Source organism: Marmota marmota, unplaced genomic scaffold, assembly GCF_001458135.2.
Source record: "Marmota marmota marmota unplaced genomic scaffold, marMar, whole genome shotgun sequence".
Lineage (NCBI taxonomy): Eukaryota > Metazoa > Chordata > Mammalia > Rodentia > Sciuridae > Marmota > Marmota marmota.
Genome location: NW_026000068.1, coordinates 6,513,939 through 6,533,641, shown reverse-complemented (window position 1 = coordinate 6,533,641; position 19,703 = coordinate 6,513,939).

The window sequence follows — 19,703 nt, the reverse complement described above, 5'->3', positions numbered from 1 at the left end:
GCAGAAGACCTCCTGGAGTCTTCAGATAGAGATTGATTCGTCAACGTGTGCTGGTAAGGAAGCTGCCTGAGGCTAGGAAGGGGCCAAACAATGAATTATCACCACCAAGCCAAAATCATAGAGAAAAAGAAAATTACAAAAAGTCCTTGATTTCTGCAGCTTTGACCAGACAAGACTTTGACAATCATAACTCCTGTCCCTACAGCAAGAAAAAGCTAAAAACAAAATTAAACAAAATAAATGACTGTTCATTTACCTGTTAAAGAACTGATGTTGCAAAGCAAGTCACCATCCCGAAATCTGGATGAGGAGGTGAAAAGTCAGAGCCCAAATCTGCTTACCTAGAGCAGAAACTACTGGAGCCATAAACTGACCTGCTCGGAAAGAAATGCTAAGAGAAGCTCCTCTCATGGAAAACAATGACAACAGGGCAGGAATCCTAAACAGGAGCGAGTGAAAGTAACACTGTAATCTTCCTTACTGTTCATTGATGCAAAAGATAATTATTTGTCTTAAGTAGATAGTCACAGTGCATTGGGTCACAGTGTGTGAATGGTGGAATTGCTGTAATAAACGCCCCCTGATAAATTCCCCTCCGATCAGCCAGCTACCTCGTGATAATTTGATTACATCATATCAATTAATCAGCCACCACAACTTTGCAAACCCGTCTCCTGTAATGAATCACTTTACAGATCTACTGTTTTTCCTTCTTTGGTTTAATTTTGACCAATATAAAACTGGTACCCGACCCAAGTATCCATAACAGAAAAAAATGTACAAACACACTGGTATATTCACACACACAAAACTGCTCAGTGGGAAAGAAAGAGCACATTGTTGATACACACAACAAGTTGAGTGAATTTCACAGACATTATACTGAGCATAAGAGTGCAGATTAAAAAGCATTAACATTTTTTTTTATTTTTGTACAGGCAAAATGAAACCATGCCAGAGAAAGGAAATCAGTACATAGACCGTCTGTGGAGCAGAGGCACAAAGATCCTTTTGTGGAGATGCAGTGTCCCATATCTCCACAGCATTACAGTATAAAAAAACCTATGTTTTTGTCTAAACTCACCAGATTGTGCATTAAGATTTTTTTATTTCATTTCACATAAATTTTTACCTAAAAACATTGTAAGTAAATATTATTCTCTGTATTGTTCTGTTTATGAGGCTTACTTTACAAATTGGCATGTGACCACAGTGTTGAAACTAATCCTGAGGAATTATCAGGCACACAGAGTATCCTATAAAATAACTACCTCAGGCTATTCAAACGAGTTTAAGAAAAGCGAAAGATAAAAAAAGTCTAAGAAGTTCTTTCAGATTAAATAAGACCAGAAAAAAAAATTGTATTAGATCTAGGTTAGGAAAAATTTATAAATGCCATTACTTAAGCCTGTGAAGAAATTTAATATGAGATATGAATCAGATGATATTATTTTTATCAAAACATAGATTTTCTGATTTATTGTTCAGATAAATTTTCTGATTTATATTCATTGCACTATAGTTATCAGAAAATACATATTAATATTTAGTGTTAAATGAGCATAATGCCACCCAAATTGTTCTTGAGTGTTTACAAAATTAATAAATTCAAGGATATATGTATACACATATCAGACAGATGATAAAGCAACTGGGCACAATGACGGTTCTTAAACTCGGGTAAAGGTCAGCAGGAAGTCTCTTGCCCAAATCTGGACAATTTTCTTTAAATTTGAAATTATTCAAAGTTCATTTAAAAATTTTTTTAAACTTATATATGACAGCAAAATGTATTACAATTCTTATTACACATATAGAGCACAATTTTTCATATCTCTGGTTATAAACAAAGTATATTCATACCAATTTGTTTCTTCTTACATGTACTTGGATAATAATGACCATCACTTTTCGCCATGATTTCTAATCCCATATATTTCATAAGTTCAAAAGAACTTATAAAAATGAAATGATAATATTAGTGGTTTTAAAGAAGGAAAAGAGAGTTTGGGGAGTGTTTGAGACTCAGAAACAAAGTTACTTTCTGTGGGAAATCACTTGGTAATGTTTGTGGTGGCCATAAATGCAGGATTGTAAAACTTAACGGCCACTGTGCACCAGCAGCTTGTTACTAAATCCAGCCTTCACGGGATGGGTTAGTGGTTAGGGTCTTTCTCTCAATCTCTGCATGACTATTACAGCTGGTCACATCCTTCGCTCTGAGTATTACACTTTTGTGATCCAGCCAGATGCCACTCACAAAAAGCAGCTGAGATGCACATCCCAAATTTGTTTACGCCCATTAGCTTGGAATCTCTTTACAGTCACGCTGTAAGCGGTAGTATAAAATCGGGCTGCAGTCAAACTCCTTTGTTAATGGATCTTGTCCTTTTTTATTTACTTTTTTTATTGCTGTTGTGAAATGCCTGCTCTTGCAGACTACACTGACTTGGGTTCATTAAAAACAAAAACTCCTGTTACCCCTAGATAGGACAGCGGCAGACAGGAGATGTCCCAGAGGTGTGTGACAGGGAGTGGCGTTAGCAAGAGCAGGCAGCACAGGACTTCTATAGAGACCTGGGATAGGATGGCCTCACTGAGGCCAGAGAGTGAAGACCTGGGAGGAGAATCTTCCAGGCAGAAGCAACAGTCAGAGCGAGCTCCCGGGCAAAGTCCCCCGAGTGGACTGAACAGGGAGCAGGGAGCAGCCTTCCCTGGCTGCTGTCCCACAGCACTGGCATTTCTTGATCTTGGAGGTCTCCACGGCAGCTTTGGCTTCCTCCTCACCTCTGCACGCCTCACCCTCTCAGGGCTACCTGTGGGGACTCCTCCCTGCTTCATGCTGCCTACCTCTCAGCCTATTGAACCTTGGTGGGGGCCTCCATTACTCCTGACTCCAGCATCGTGCATTCCTCAGAGAACCAGCACCACATGGTTGATGCCAGGGTCTGCTGCCATCTGGAGCAGTAGCCCGGCCTCCAGGGACCCTAGCTGCAGCAGCCTCTGAGGGCCTACAGAGAGGAGCATATTGAAAAACTCCCTAGGCCCCTGTGTGCAAGAAGGGTGCCCCACTGGTCTCAAGAGAATTTTTACTTTTACTCCCTTGAGTCTGAGACAGATATGATCTTGCCAATCCTGAGATGCCCTCAGGCCTTCTTTCTTATAGTCTGGGGGATCTCTCTAGTGGCAGTAGAATCTTTAACAACTGCAACTCCCTTAGCCCCAGTTTTACTCCCTCTTTTCAAGTTAAAGTTTTTCAAATCTTTCTGCTCTTCTTTCACAATAAACTTGGCTAAAAGCCACCAGCTATCTCCATGCTACCCCCTGAATGCTATGCTGTCTAGAAATTTCTTCTGCCCCATTAAGAAGTCCATCACCTTTAAAATCAACCTCACAGAAAAGTCTCAGGACACAGGCAAATGCAGACAACTTCTCAGCCAGTGCATAACACAACCGGCCTCTAGTCCAATTTCCAATAAACCCTCCTTTTCCTCCTTTTGAGTCCTGTCTCCACTGTTCATGGTCCTATGACATTCTGGTCTTCTGAGCTCCCACCAGAATCGGCCACCAAACTCCACTTCCAACAATATATAGCATTTCCAGCTTGCATTGGGATAGATCTCAAAATTTCTCTCACCAATTCCAAAAATCTCCAATGCTTATGAGCCACATGGTCAAGTTAGTCACAGAAACAATCCCCTTCTCAGCACCAATTTCTGTTTTAGTCAGCTTTTCTTGCCACTGTGACTAAAAGACGTGACCAGCACAATTTTAGAAGAAAAAGTTTTTTGTGGGTCTCACAATTTCAGAGATCTCAATCCATAGACAGCAGGCTCCACTCCTTGGGGCTCAGAACATCATGGTGGAAGAGTGTGGCTGAGGGAAGCAGCTCACATATGATCAGGAAGCAGAGAGAGACTCCACTTGTCAGATACAGCATATATACTTCAGATCCAGGTCCCCAATGACACACCTCCTCCAGAAACACCCTACCTGCCTTCAGCTACCACTCATTGAATCCCAGCAGGGGATCAATTCACTGATTAAGTTAGGCTCTCATGACATGACCATTTCTCCCGTGACCTTTCTTTCATTGTCTCACATGTGAGCTCCTGGGGGACACCTCACATCCAAATAATAACACTCATAGGAGAGAAAAAATGATAAATTCACCAAGAAGCCCCAACATAAAATATCAGACCCACCTAAATGAAAACCATGCAAGAAATCTTACTGAAGCAGATGGTTTTCACATATTTATCTCCATTTTTATGCTATGTAGCCAGATCAAAATAAGTCTGGGGCTTTCTGCATATAAATAAGTAAATAATATAATTTTTAATCATTGTCTATCTTCTGCTCTAACTGGACTAAAATGAAAAACAATAGAAAAAGAAAAACTGCTCTTTAATCCTGAAGTCTTTTTTTCTTTCTTCAGCTTCGTTTTGGATAGTTCAGTTTCTGATTTTGGGGGTTGTTCATTTACCCATTCTGTCAGTGGTCTGTTCCCACTGTTATTCTTTATTTTTTTCACCTCTATTTACTCCTTTTTTTCTACCTTTAAATTGGTCTAACTCTAAAATAGACATGTTTTAAAGTCCCAGTCTACAGATGAATAAAGCTTTATTACCTGTTGATTTCAATTGCAAAACTCTAGCCTTTGGCATCTTCTTTTACGCTAACCTGGTTGGGTTTGTATCTGTGCACAGACTGTCCCATCTCTCATCTCTGTTTAGCTCCTGGCTGCTTTGGTCTGCAGGTGAGGGCTCAGGTGAGAAGGCTGGAAGGACTTGGCATCTAGTGGGTGTGAACTTGGATGACTGCTCCGGTTCCTTCCTCTTACCACTTCACACTTCTGGAAAGACACGTTTTGGTTCTGCTCAGGACTACTTTATGAAATTTTCTCCTCTCTATTTTTACCCCTGTGACTCATGCAGTGACAACCTCAAGCCTTTCTTCCTTGGTAGTGCTTGTTCTTGGTTGCATCATTATTAGAAGATTAAAATTCTCTGTGTTACAGTTTAGACATGAGGTGTCCCCCAAAGGCTCATGTGTGTGCCAATGCAAAAAAAGTTCAGAGGTGAATCAATTGAATTATCAGCATCTTAACCAAATCAGTGCATTAGTTCCCTGATAGGGATTAACAAGTGGTAACTGTAGGCAAATATGGTGTGGCTGGAGGAGAAGGGTCACTAGAGGCAGGCTTTGAGGTATGAACTCTTTCTGCTTCCTGAGTGCCATGCTCTGGGCTGCTTTCCTCCACCACAGCCTTCCACCATGATGTGCTACCTCACCTCTGGCCCAGAACAAGGATGCTGGCCATCTGTGGATTGAGATCTCTGACACTGAGAATCCCAAAATAAACTTTTCCACAGTAAAATTGGTCTTGTCAGGTCTTTTGGTCACAGCAGCAAAAAAGCTGACCCTGAGTCCCACTTTTCATGATATTACAAATTAACTAGCGAATTTAGGTGCTATCTGCTTGTATATCCATTACTGAGAAAACTTACAACTTTTATAGAATGTCACTTGTGGAGTGGCATTGAGGCTGGCCAGTTGCATAACTGTTGTTTTGTTTTGAATTAGAGGTTTAAAATCATCACTTCTACTTCCAGCAACCCTCTGTGATTATTTAGCTCCATCTTATAAGTGTTACCCCATGAACTATTTTCATAAGTTCTGGTTATTACAATTGACGTCATTTTTTTCTTTTTTCAGGCTCAATTTGTGATGCCAATCTTAGCAAACCGCCCTCAAAAGTCTGTATTCATTCAGTCAAAACTGCAGGAAATAAATAGAATTTCGACAGGGTAACATAGGATTAATTCCTTTCTCCTTCTTTTGTTCTTTCTTTTTCAGAATTAAAAGCAAAACAGAATGTAGACATTTACAATCTAAAAGATAAGTCATTCACTGTTATGCTTAATTTTATTTTGAAAACTTAAAAGAAATGGTCTGATCCTATCAGCCTGCATGGGTGGAAGACCCTGCTGGCCCAGGGCAGCGGGGCCACTGTCGAGGAGCTCACTGGGCTGGATAATCTGCAAAGCCAGCGAGCACACAGTTTCAAACATTTGTTCAGGTTTGCTTCCTTCCTTCCTTAGTCCTCAGTGGAATTAGATGAAATCTCCAGACTGAAAGTAAAATCTCAGACATAGGTTGGAGGGCTGATTCCCATCAGTTTGACATTGAAAACTGAAAAACAACAACAGAAGTCACTGGAAACATGAAATAAATGGACTGAACTTTTATGCTGCTGCCATTTTTCCTGAGAGAGATGTGGGAGGGTATAGGCAGCCAGGGAAAGGGGGCAAGGGAGGAGGTCAGGGCAGGGCCGGATCAAAGGAACACAGAGAGGTTCTCCTGATGAGGTCAACTCCTGCTCGGCAAAAGTGCTCGCAGACACAAGCAGGGACCCATCCGACAGACACTCCATACTCATGCTCCTAAGCAGGGGACTCAATAGAAAAACTAAACAGACACTTGCACACAGGGGCACCAATCAATATTAATGAGGACTCCATAGACTAGGAGGAGAGAAGGAAGGGAGGAAATTCCACAGACCATAAAAAGAAGAAGCCCAAACTCCCCACCAGACTCCCCCTTCTCTTCTCTGTCTCTGTCTCTGTCTGTCACCTTTGCAATAAGCCTGCTGCTAGCTTGCTGTCTCTGTGTCCTGTCCTTCAATTCTTGGCTGAAGAGAGACAATGAACCCAGCATCCCTAGATGGAAACAGTTGCTTTTACATCAATGTTGTCTTCAGGATGTTCAATGATATGTCTGTTTGATTATGGGAAGTTTCTAAAGCTAACTGCCTTGACTCTGCATAATATTTCCTTTGAAGTTACCAAAGCTACATGTTTAAATCTTTCTAGCTTATGTGCAAATTATTATTAAATATGCAATAAATTGTAATCATAACTGCATTTGTGTTAGAGGATTTTTAACATGTTGTAGTGCCCAGGACACATGACTTGACCTTCAATGAAGCAAAACTAAAAACTACGTGTTGTTTTAGATTTTGTTCCATTTGCAACATTTGTTTTTCTAGTTTTAAACATTTCCTGATGTGTCTTGGAAATGATTTGAGCTTAGGTAGATATTCTTCATTATCAAGATTCTTCAGAATTTGTTTTAAAATCTGTATTTAAAAGTATGTATCAGTATTCAAAGGCCCTGAGAATTGAAGAGACAACTGTTAGAATCAGCTTCATCAGATATCCAACAATTCTCTACAGGCCAGATTTGACATTTGAAAAACAGAAAACGGAAGTATTGTTCCTATGCATCTGTAAAAAACCTATGGTGTTATCTAGTTCTACAAATGTACCACATGAGGTTCTTTCTCAAGGACTCAAGGAGGCTATTTATGTTACTAGAAGAACACAATTTAATGGTAAAAAGAACTCATCAAACATCATTATTTTCCCCCTCTGGTAATAGTGTTTTTCCCTGGGAGTATTGTTTTCCCATGGGAATATTCTCTAGTCTCATCTATTTACTTGCAAATGCCATGATTTCATTCTTCTTTATGTCTGAGTAATTTTCCATCGGGTATTTGCACCACATTTTCTTTAGCCATTCATCTGTTGAAGGGCACCTAGGTTAGTTTCATAGCTTGGTTATTGTAAATGGACCTGCTATAAATGTTGATGTGGCTGCATCCCTGTACTATGCTGATTTTAAGTCTTTGGGGTATAAACCAAGGAGTGAGTTAACTGGGTCAAATGGTGGTTCCATTTCAAGTTTTCTAAGGAATCTCCATACTGCCTTCCATGGGGGTTGCACCAATTTGCAGTCCCACTAGCAATGAATGAGTGTGCCTTTCTCCCCCCATCCTCACCAACATGTACTGTTACTTGTATTCTTGATAATTGGCATTCTGACTGGAGTGAGATGAAATCTCAGTGTAGTTTTGATTTACATTTCTCTAATTGCTGAAGATGTTGAACAGTTTTTCATATATTTGTTGACTGATCATATTTCTTCTTCTGTGAAGTGTTCATGCAGTTTCTTTGCCACTTATTGATTGGGTTATTTGTTTGTTTGGTGTTAGGTTTTGGAGTTATTTGTGTTTTCTGGAGATGTACAAGTCCAGAGGCCCATCACGAGGAGCCAGTTGTTCCTTCACCCACCGAGGACGGCGTTTCTGGCCTTCATCCAAGTTGTGATGGCTCTTGGCTGTGGCCCTGTGTGTGACCTGAGCAGGATGACATACTCTAGTTTAAATGGTCACTGTACATTGTATCTGGCAATCCTCTCCTGGGCATGGGAACCTCGTCTGACTGTGAGAGCAGAAAGAAAACTTGCTGTGGGCTTTTGGAAAAAATTTTCCACCCTCATCATGACAGAAATTTCTCAGCATCCTGACACTGACTCTTCCCTTCCTCCATCGAAATAGAATTTTCAGGGGGAATCCAGGCCCCAGCCCCATTATAGGAACTGCATTTCCCAGAGAAACTCTCAGGTAGGTTGGATGATACGCTGAGTTTTGGGTAATGGTGGTAAACTAAAGGCCAGGGCAGCTCATGGGACTCTTTCTCAACACAAAAAAGATGAAGCATGCCAGGCCCAGTAATCCCAACAGCCAGGAAAGCTGAGGCAGGAGAGTTGCAAGTTCAAATCCAGCCTCAGCAGCTTAGTGAGGCTCTGAGCAACCTAGGGAGACCGTGTCTCAAAATAAAAAGTGGGCTAAAGGGCTGGAGATGTGGTTGAGTGGCTCAGTGGTTATGGGTTAAATACCCCTTGCCAAGAAAAGAGAGAGAGAGAGAGAGAGAGAGAGAGAGAGAAAGAGAGAGAGGAGAGAGACAGAGAGAGAAAGCATGCATATACTTATTTTTCTTGCTTCCTTTCGTCCTGTTTGTACAAAAGAAGTTTTAACTACTGGTTCTACAGAGACCATTGAGTACCATGCGATGCAGCCAGACCCCTTAGGGATAGTGGAGCAGAATAGTATGATGAACCTGTAAATATCATTCATCATAAAATACAAGAATATCTCCGCATCCATCAACCTAAGAATGCCATATCTTAACAAAACTCCCGTGGAATTTAGGTTTGGGGTGCAGACAACTGAATCTAGTGTTTAATATACTGATAAAAAGAGGCCAACAAATAACATCTTTCCTTTTTCTGGTTTTTCACATAGTTGACTGAGGGCATGTTCCCAAGATATTGGCAGCCATCTTGCTGTCACGAGGAGCCATATCTGAGGGAGGCAGAGGTACCTTCTCTGACTAAGGTAAGTGGAACACAGAACCTGAAACAGTTAAATGACAAGGACCAGCCATCATCAGCTACCAGAGGGAGAAGGGGCTCCTCCAAAACATGATCACCTGTTGTGGATTCCAGAAGTGCTCCCTGTCATGTGTGTAACATGGCAACATCTCTACAGCCCTGTCCCTCTTCCTTTGCCACTGGAGAAGGACATTCATAACTCTTAGCCCTCCTCACAACGGGCAGGGCCTTGCACTACCCTTAAGCAATGTCACTGGAGCAGAGGGTCCTGCCCCTCTCTGCTTCCTGGTTCAGCAGTGGGGAGTTCTTGATGGCTCCCTGTCTCCTGACTGTAGAATGAGAAGCCGGTGAGGTCCAGGTGGAGCAGCCTGCATTGAGACGGGCAGCAGCTTCCTCAGGAGGAATGAGGCCTCCTGCCCATCCACATGGAGTCTGCTCGTGACTGAGGAAAAGCACACACTGGACATGGTGGGGCTGTTGCAACCCACATCTGGAGAGCATGTTAGATAACAGACTGATGTTGAAGACACCCCAGCTGGTGGCTGCCACTGAGAATAGTTCAGAAAGCCATGATCAATCAAAGGAAGCTCCAAGTTCATTTTCCCCTCATAAAATTAACCAATATTATATTTCTAATGTCTCCTTCCAGCAAAGATTTCTTATGCAAATTCAAACATATATTTCTTTTAAATACTTGACAAAAATCAAGAATCAACTCCACAACTTTGGCATCTTGCTTTATAAAAGGATCACATATGTCGACTCTATAGTTATAGTCCACTCTGAACAAAAATGTGTACATGAAGCAAGTGAAACAAGTACTTGTGGAAATTTTAGGAAGAACAAGAATAATCTTCCAAGAACTCCAGTAAAATAGGTCTTTGGGTACAGCTTTTTATTCCCCTTAAACACACCTGGCCATGACTATTGGCTGCACGAGTTCAGGACCAGAGAGGCTGCCTTGGAAAAGGTATCTACCAGGGAATATGGTCCTGAAAGGAATTTCTCTACTGAATTTTGACTAAATTATTTTTCTTAGCTCCTGGCAAATGTTTAAACAGGTTCTTACATTAATCTCCAACATTAAAAATTAATCAGGATAAATGAAGGACCCATTACTATAACTGTGGTGAACTACTTTATCAGAAAGTTGACAATGAGACAATTACAGGGTTTAAACAGAAGGAGAGAACGTGGAGAGTGCTCGGGAGGGCCATTTCCCACTTCTTTTTAAAGTACACAAAAAGAGCAAGCTTCCCTGCCGAAATGCGTGTTGAGTGGTGCAGTAATCCTGTGAGGAGCCCCTGACACATCGGGACTGGGGCGGTCCTTCGGGGATCCTATAACCAGGCTAGAGTGGCAGTCCGCCCTCCAGGTCTGGCCAAGGTGCAGCAGCCACGCAGACACGCGGACAGGTTTAGTCACTCCAGTCTCCAGTGGGAATTCCAAGGCCAAGGTGTCCCCAGGGAAGCAAGTTCCGTGTCAGGGACACAGGTACTGAAGGCAAGAGTGCCAACCCAGCACCTCAGTGGCTGCCCCCAGCCCACAGAGGAAGAGGGCTAGCAGGAACTCCCACTAAACACAAAAGGGACAGCTGTCCAGCCCTGCAGGGACTTCCCAGAGGGATCTGGAGAGGGAGGCTGGCAGGAAGGAGAGAGAAAGGAACATGATTACAGAAAGAGAAATGGGAAGAAGTAGGCAGCAGTGAGGGGCAGGGCCTTCTAAATGGGCCGAAGGGTAAACATCAGCACAGTTAGAAGCAGAGCTGCAGCCTGACTGCTCCCTGAGACCTGTGCCCCAAGACTGGAGCCCACAGCCCTCTGCAGAGACGTGTGAGGTGCTGCATCCTAAGCTGGTGTTTTTAAAATAATTTTCCAGGGAACATTATGCAAATTCACCACACAGTCAGGTGGGACTGGGATGGAAGTGGGAGGAGACATAAACACAATGAGGGGGAGTCTTCACTAAAAGGATTGCAAGTTGTGGGCCCTCAATTTCTTCTCTAAACAAAGTACCATTGCACATGGGTCTCTTGATATTCCAGGACAAGTCAGCATTCCTCATTGCCTTTTTGCAGATTACCATCATGCAACAGAGGGGATAGTCAGCAGGCTTGTTCCTGAGGTGGTTCTGTCCAGTTCACTGACACCCAAAGAGGACAAGAATCCCCAGGAAGCAAGACACAGATTCCGAGAGGAAATTATTCAGAAACCTGAATGTTCCTGCAAACTCAGAGTGGAAGCCATTGGAGTCCCCGCCAAGCCTGCTTCTGAAGTGCCTCAGCCTTCAGTACAGGCCCCACTGGGTACAGAACTTCTGAAGCCCAGCGCAAATCAAAAATGTGCAGCCCCTTCTTTAAACACTACGACCCAAGATGACAACTGCTGAAACTTTCACCAAGCCTGAAGTCCTTCTAGGTGTGTGATCTTGTGTAACTGCCGGGTCACAGGTTCATGGCATCTATGACTTTCCACCTCCCTGAAAATATTTAAGAGGAAGCTTGGGCTGCCTGATCAGAACACACATGTGAAGGACAAGTTTGACAAAACACGGAAACAATAGCAACAAGAATTCCTACATGTTGCTTCAATTCCTTATGAAACCCAGAGAAGCCCCTAATAGCTCCCCCAGTGGTGCTGCATCTTCCACCTGGATGTGAAAGACGGCTGGGGAGACCATCCCTGGGAACATGAGAGACTTGCTCCTTAAAATAACAGGTACCTCCGAGGACAAAGTGCCACATTAATGTGGCAGCTTACAGACTGCAAAGCACCAGAGCACTTCAGAAAAGAGGCAAGAACGTAAAGAAATTAACTAACTACCTACCCCCGATAGCACCTGGATAGAATAAGAGCCACCAGAGACATGTAAGTCCTGGAGGTTCAGGAGGTAAGGGATTTATTGAAGTGGAACCCCCCGAAGAATAAATTTAATCCCCTCAACAATATTTAAAAGAAAAGATGAGGGACTATAGCAAACAAATTATTCCCAAAAGGAAAGAGTCAAATGTTATCACTGCAAATGTTATAATAATGTCACTTAGTCATTTTGACCTCTCCCAGTGTAACTCTGCAGCCAATTCACAGAATGATAGGGTGTAAAGTTCTTATTGTACACAAGAGTGCCAGAAAAAGTGGCAACCCTGTTGATTTCACGGTCTTTTGAATACAAAATGTAAGTCCTCATCACCTGTTGGCATTATTTATTCTTTGTACCCTTACAGATTAGTCTGTGTTTTCCTGTGATATTGTCAGAGATGATTGGCAGAGATCAATACAGTGTGTTATGGGAGCATCAAGCTGAATGCAGAACTAACGCCACCTGACTTTACATTCTCAGCTTGACCTTGCTTCTTGTCAGAGACCGACATGTGTCAAGTGGTTCTCAGAGAATAGCTGTGCTGCTGTTCCCTGGAGGTCCGTGGGTGGGGTCTGAAAGCAGGGGGGAAGGAAGGAAGGAGAGGCTGTCTGCAGATGAGCCTACCTTGTGAGGGAGGGCCTCTGCCAATCTTGGACTGTGGGCAGAAGGTCATCTCTGGCAGAGGATCTCAGGTATGTTTCCTTCACCACATCTGAGTTTGTCCACAGAGGATAAGTGTATGTTGACCCTAAGTCAAATATAGGGCATGTCTGCCCTTCCTTCAGGCCATAAGGGCTCAATAGGACCTGCTATATGCCTGTCTGGAATTCCAAGGGGCCTTGGTGCCTGTGTTCAAGTGAGCAGCATCGCACAAAGACCACACGGCATGGCCAAGTGAGGCTGGTGGTCACAGACTTCTAAAGAGGAATGAGGTGAGGTGGGCAATGAGCTGCAGGTGAAGGGGGAGGGGGACCTAAAAGCCAAATGCCAGGTAATCCCTCCTCTTTCCCATAGTTTATATTACATTTTAGACCCAGAAGGGAGAATCGGACTCTGCAATAGAGATAGAGTGATCAACTGCATGGTCAAGGGAAAACTATGCAGGACCCAAGAGTCGGCAGATCCTGGACTATGCCGGTGGCATCCATCGCGCTCACAGGCTCTCTGTGGATGTTGCAAGAATGGCCACTCCAAACTCTCACTCATTTTAACACGTGGATTGGTCCTGTGAAGCCCGGCACTCTGACCGTATGTTGGGGAGGCAGTGCTGAAAAAGTCATTCAAGGTCCCCGCTTTGAGGAGCCTCGTTAGTGGGAAGACAGCTAATGTCACCCCTATTTCTGTATGTTAAATCACCACAAGTCCAGGAAATGTCCTCACTTGCTTGGCCTCTGGCAGGTCGTCCACCAACCTCCTCCCTTCTCAGCACTTGAGCCTCATCTCCAGGACAAAGGAGGACTGGATTCATACCACATGGAACTACATTAAACCAGGAGGGGTCCTCGCCTGTGACTTTAACTTGTCTCAGTCTCTCTTCCCTTTTGTAAAGTGGACCTGCCACACCTACTCTCCTGGCCTGCTATGAAACCAAAGCACATGAAAGTGGCATTTCCTAGTGGCCACCACATAAATGCTGACCTCATGATTGATACCTCTCCCTCTCACATTTCATGGGTTTTCCAATCCAGTCTTTGTACCCTGGAAATTAACTGAATCTGGCCTGCATTTGTCTCTCCATAAATGCTGTGGGTCTCCAGCCCTCAGGCCCTCTCATTATTGTGGCTGCACCAATTGGGTCCTGAATCTCACACTGCATGGCCTCCCCTTTTCTAAAGTGCCCCCAAATCATCTCCCCGCAATCTAGTTATTGAGTTAGAGAGGACTGTTTGTATGGGAGCCTGTGGATTCTGGAGAGTGAGCAGAGAAGTTGCCTAAGTTCTGCTTCTCAGTACCTTAAAAGATGGGGCATTTATTTGCACTGCATGATTTTACATATGATCCTCCAGGGAATTAGGCTTGATAAGTCATTAAGGACATCTGTGGTGTTAGGACACAGCAAACACACCTCGACACTGAGAGTTTCTGGTAGTAACGTCAGTGATGGAGTCAAGAACCAGCAACTCCTGGAAGTGCCACCCCTCCCAGGTCTGGATGAATATTTTATTAAAACTGTACCCAATGTCTTTGTTGAAGGAAATCGTGCCCAAGGAAGCATGATTTTACACACTCTCTCGTAAACTCCCAAAAGAATCAAAGAATGGTTTATGGTTCACAAATCAAAAATTTATGAAAAAAAAAACAAACAAACAGGAGTTTGCCCTGACTGTACAGAGAGGTAAAGAAGTGAGGCTCAGCAGGGAGCAGATGATATTTTGCTTTCTATCAATGTGGGTGCTTTTCTTTGTTAATCTCCCTCTTAACTTGCACATAGCTAGCTGTGCTACATTTTTAAAAATTTATATTGTTACATTTAAATAGTGCTTTGACTTTAAGTAACCTTGCAAACTACAGATTCTTCTACAAGCATTGGTAAGTGCATAAGAAATGCCCCCAGAAACAACCACGAGAAGTTCCAGAGAGCCCTAAAATATGGTCTTAGATATGTACACACCTTTAAAATTCATTTATATAGATTTTATAATTTTGAGCAATTTTTTATTACTGAATCATGAATGTTGTCAGTTTTTAACAAATATTTCCTAGATCCACCAAAAAATGTTGTGTGGTTTACTAGACTTCAGGACCTTACACGCAAACCAACTGTGAGTTTGTTTAACTGGAAATCCTTGTGAGCCTGGGTTTTGGTGTGATCCTGGAGATGGCCCACTGAGCCACATCTACTATCTCAATCTCTAACACTTTGTCTACTGCAGCCACTGGAGACACTGGGACTTAACAGAGTTGTCCTCTGGCACATTATGCCCCTGTATTCATTTGCAAGGGCTCTGCTAGCAAACTGTCACAGGCTGGGTGGCTTGAAAACAAATATATTGCCTGGAGGTTCTGGAGGCTGGGAACTCAAGATCAGGGTGTTGGAAGGATTGGCTTTTTCGAGGCCTCTCTCCTTGGCTCACCTATGGCTGACCTTTCCTTGTGACTTCAGATTGTCCTCCTTCCCTACCTGTGTCCAAATTTCCTCTTTAAGGACACTAGTCATAGTGTATCTGGACCTGCCAGGGACCTTACTTTACTGTAATTACCTCTGTAAGGGCACTATCTTCTAACAAAGTCACTCCCAAGGTGCTGGGAGTTGGGACTCAAATGCATGAATTTAGAGAGGTTCTGTGATTTATCTGGATATAGGTCCACATCTTTAGGCCAGTCATTTCTTAGTGGCCACCACATGAATGCTGACCTCATGATTGATACCTCTCCCTCTCACATTTCATGGGTTCTCTAATCCAGTCTTTGTACCCTGGAAATTAACTGAATCTGGCCTGCATTTGTCTCTCCATGGATGCTGGTCTCCAGCCCTCAGGCCCTCTCATTATTGTGGCTGCACCAATTGGGTCCTGAATCTCACACTGCATGGCCTCCCCTTTTCTAAAGTGCCCCCAAATCATCTCCCCGCAATCTAGTTTTTGAGTTAGATTCTAAGCCCATTGTGAACATATTTTCAAAGTCCATTAATATAAAAACTCTTCCTAGTGGCCAAACCTATATTTTTGGAATGTGTTTTCCTCATCACCACACTATCCTCATGATCCTCCATGGCAGTGGGGGTATGCTCCCTGATAGGAAGAGGGGACCCACAATAAACGGATTAAAAAAGACAACCATTTCTCCTTCAGGTGAGAGTTTCTGAATACAGGTGGCTCCAGGCTGTCAGAGGAGCCCCACTTTCCAACGTCCTCTGGGTCCTTCAGGTTTAGTACTCTGCCTCCTAAGGGTTTGTATCTGAACCTTCTTACCCAAGACTAGAATCTGGATGTTTTTCTTTGAAATTGAAAACTGAATTCCAGACAGGGAAAAATAGCATTTGCTCCCAAGGGATGAGATAGGATTGTTTTAAATACAACAATAATGGCTATTATCGTTATAGGAACCAGAAATGGGATGTGCACAGGAACTAATGGGAAATCACTAGTGATTGGGAAGGTGAGGAGGCCAGCACAGCGGGAGTGTGACGGCACACAGCAGAATCACACTCCAGGGCCAACTTGTAAATAAGGAATATCAGTGCCTGAAGAGGTGGTGATTTGTCTTATGGAAAACGGGAGGTCCCTGAAAGCATTAGGTAATCAATGTTCTTATGTTATTTGGGCAGATCTTTGCAATATAACTTGAAGGAAGGAGGGATGGGTGAGGGGGTTATTGCCTCTACCTAAGAAATAAGTGTTTATGTTCTAACATAGGTTGTGAAAGTGGGAGTTCAGGCATAAAAATGCTTTTCCAAGTGATATCCCTAGCTGCTGCTCAAACTCAGAGCTGAGAAATGCAGCCACAAGAGCTGAGCACTGTCCTCCAAAATAGGTAGCATAGGGTGTGTGGCCCACATGTGTGGATGAACATGCAGGCCTATTGCATACCTCATCCATATAAAAATAAAAAGGATCTTCAATTCGCATTGAAAAGAAACTGGGATATCAGGGAAACAGACAAAATCATCAAATCTGGGCTGCAGAGATGGATTTTAAACTCCAAAGATAATGTATCAAGAGGCACCAACAAGAGAAGCAATGCAGGTTAGAGGCAGGGCAACACTGCTGAATTTCTTGATGAGCCCAGATGATTTCAGGGGATAGCCTTAGGTTTTCTGTGTATAAGGTGGCATCACCTGCAAGCAAAGACAATTTTACTTCTCCCCTTTCTATTTGGATGTGTTTAATTTTATTTTCCTTGCTGAATTGCCCTGTTTGGGATAAGAGAACTATGTTGAATAGACGTGGCCAGTATGGTCATCCCAGTCTTGTTCCTGATCTTAGAGGAAACTCTCAAGGTTTTCACACTTGAGTATGCTAGCTTTGGCCTGTCCTCTTTGGTCTATATTACGTTGAAATACGTTCTGTCTATACTTAATTTTTGAGAGTTGTTTTTTAATTATGGAAATGTATTGAACTTGTTCAAATTCATTTTTCTACATCTGTTGGGATGATCACATGATTTTATCCTTCACTCCGCTAATGTGGTAAATCACAATTATTGATTTGTGTGTTGAACCATCTTGAGTACCAGGAATAAATCCCATTTAACCATGAGGTAAGATCTCTGTAATATGCTGAAGAATTTGGTGTGCTAGCATTTTGTTGAGAATTTATTTCATCTATGTTCATCAGGGATATTGACCTGTAATTTTCTTTTCTTGTAGTGTCCTTGTCTGGCCTTTGCTGTTATGATAATACTTGAATTGCAAAATGAGTTTTGAGGGGTTCCTTTTTCTTCAACTTTTTGGAAGAATTTTAGAATTGGTGCTAGTTCTTTAAATGTTTGCTAGCATTCAGCAATAAAGCATTAGTTCCTAAGCTTATCTTTATTGGGGGACTTTATTTATTATTGATATACTATTTTTGCTTTTTATTGGTCTGTACAGATTTTCATTTTTTTTTTATATTTAGTCTTGGCAGATTACATATTTAGAGGAATTTATCCCACAATCTTTTCCGGTTCTGTTGTATCCATTGTAATGTCTCCTCTTTCATTTCTGACTGAATTTATTTGTAATTACATTAGATTTTTTTCCTCTTCTTTTGTAGTTACACTAGATAATTTTTATCAATTTTACTTACATATTAATAAGAGAACTCTCAATGTTGGTGATCTTTTCTATTGTCTTTCTAGTTTTTCATTTATTTATACTCTGATTTTGACTGGTCATTCTACTAATTTTAGGCTTAGTTTGTTCTTTCTATAACTTGTTGCATGAAAGTCAGGTTGTTTATTTGAGGGCTTTATTTTTTCTTAATGTCAACATTTATTGCTGTAAGTCTTTCTCTTACTGCTTTTGCAGCATTCCATGAGTTTTGGTATGTGTCATTTTCATTTTCATTGGTCTCAAATTTCTTAAATCTATTTTTAATTGACAAATAACAATTGCATATCTGCATGGGGTACAATGTAACATCTCAAATCATGTGAGTATGGCACATGAATCAAATTAAGCTATGTAACATACCCATACAAGTACCCAGGAACAAATAACCTAATAAAATGGGTAAAGAAACTGGATAAACATTGTCAGAAGAACACATTGAATGGCTAACATACATATGCAGTGAAAATTAAAGCTCCAAAGAAATATCACCTCACATTTGTTAGATTGGCACTTATCAAAAAATAAATTCAAAAGAAAGATAACAAGTGTTGGTGAGGATGTTGAGAAAATGGAATCCATGCACACTCTTGCCAGTATAAATTAGTATAGCCATTATGGAAAACAGAATGGAGTTTCTTAAAAAAAAAAAAAAAAAAAAACTAAACTAAAGCTAAGATTGACACTAAACACAGAACTTCAACACTCCCACTTCTAGTATACATTCAAATAATCTGAAATCAGTGTGTTGAAGAGACATTTGAACTCCATGTTCAATTTCTTCATTGACCCATTGGTAGTTCAAGAGTATGTTGTTTAATTTTACATATTTGTGAATTTTCCAATTCCCTCTTGTTACTGATATCTAGTTTTGCACCATGTAGTCAGAATAGGTAATTGATGTGATTGGTTTTATGATCTATTCTGGAGAAGGTTCTACACATGCTTGAAAATAGCGTGTATTCTGCTGCTGTTGGAAGCACCAATCACTACATTTTTCTTGTTATTTTCAAAAATCTCTAAAAATTTGATGATATTGTGGCTTGGAGAAAATCACTTCATGTTTTATTGAATTTGCTATTCTTTGACCTTCATGGATCTGGATGTTGGTATCTCTCCAGATTTAAAAAGTTTTCTAACAACATATCTTTAATTAAGATTTCAGTCCATTTCTCTTTCTCTGAATTGTCTGACATTCCCATAATATGCATATTGGCTCACTCGTGGTGTTCCATAACGCCCATGGGTATTATTCACGTATGTATTTCCTTCTATTTTTGTTTCTCTATTTCAGTTGACCTATCTTCAAGATGGTTCTTCCTTTGGTCCATCTGCCTTACATCTTTTCCAGTACCTGCTTTTCCCTCTGGGACAGTGAAGCCCCTCCCAGGGGCCCTTTGTCCATGTTCCCAGGCATTCTGCCTTCCTGTCCTTCACTACATTCTCAAGGTCAAGATCTGCAGAGCCAGCTCTGTATCTCAGTCCCTGTATTGTGATAGGACAGAGATGCAAGCTATTAGTTCTCAGATGCTTGCAGGGGGTTAAATGAACACATGGCTGTTCTGTAGGACCTGCTTCTTTTCATATGTAATATGGTTTCTGCCACACTTAGTCTGGCCATGAGAGAATAGAAACATGGATCAACAGAACCTTGTCCCTTTACCTTTTCATTAAACCAGAGCAGTCAAAACTGTAGCGACCAGTTTTAAATTAAACCTCATCATTCTGTCAGAATCAATACATGAAAAAATAACATGATAAAATAACAAAAATAAAATAACAATGCCAAATCAAGCTTAAATTAAGAATATATATATATATATATATATATATATATATATATATATATATATATACA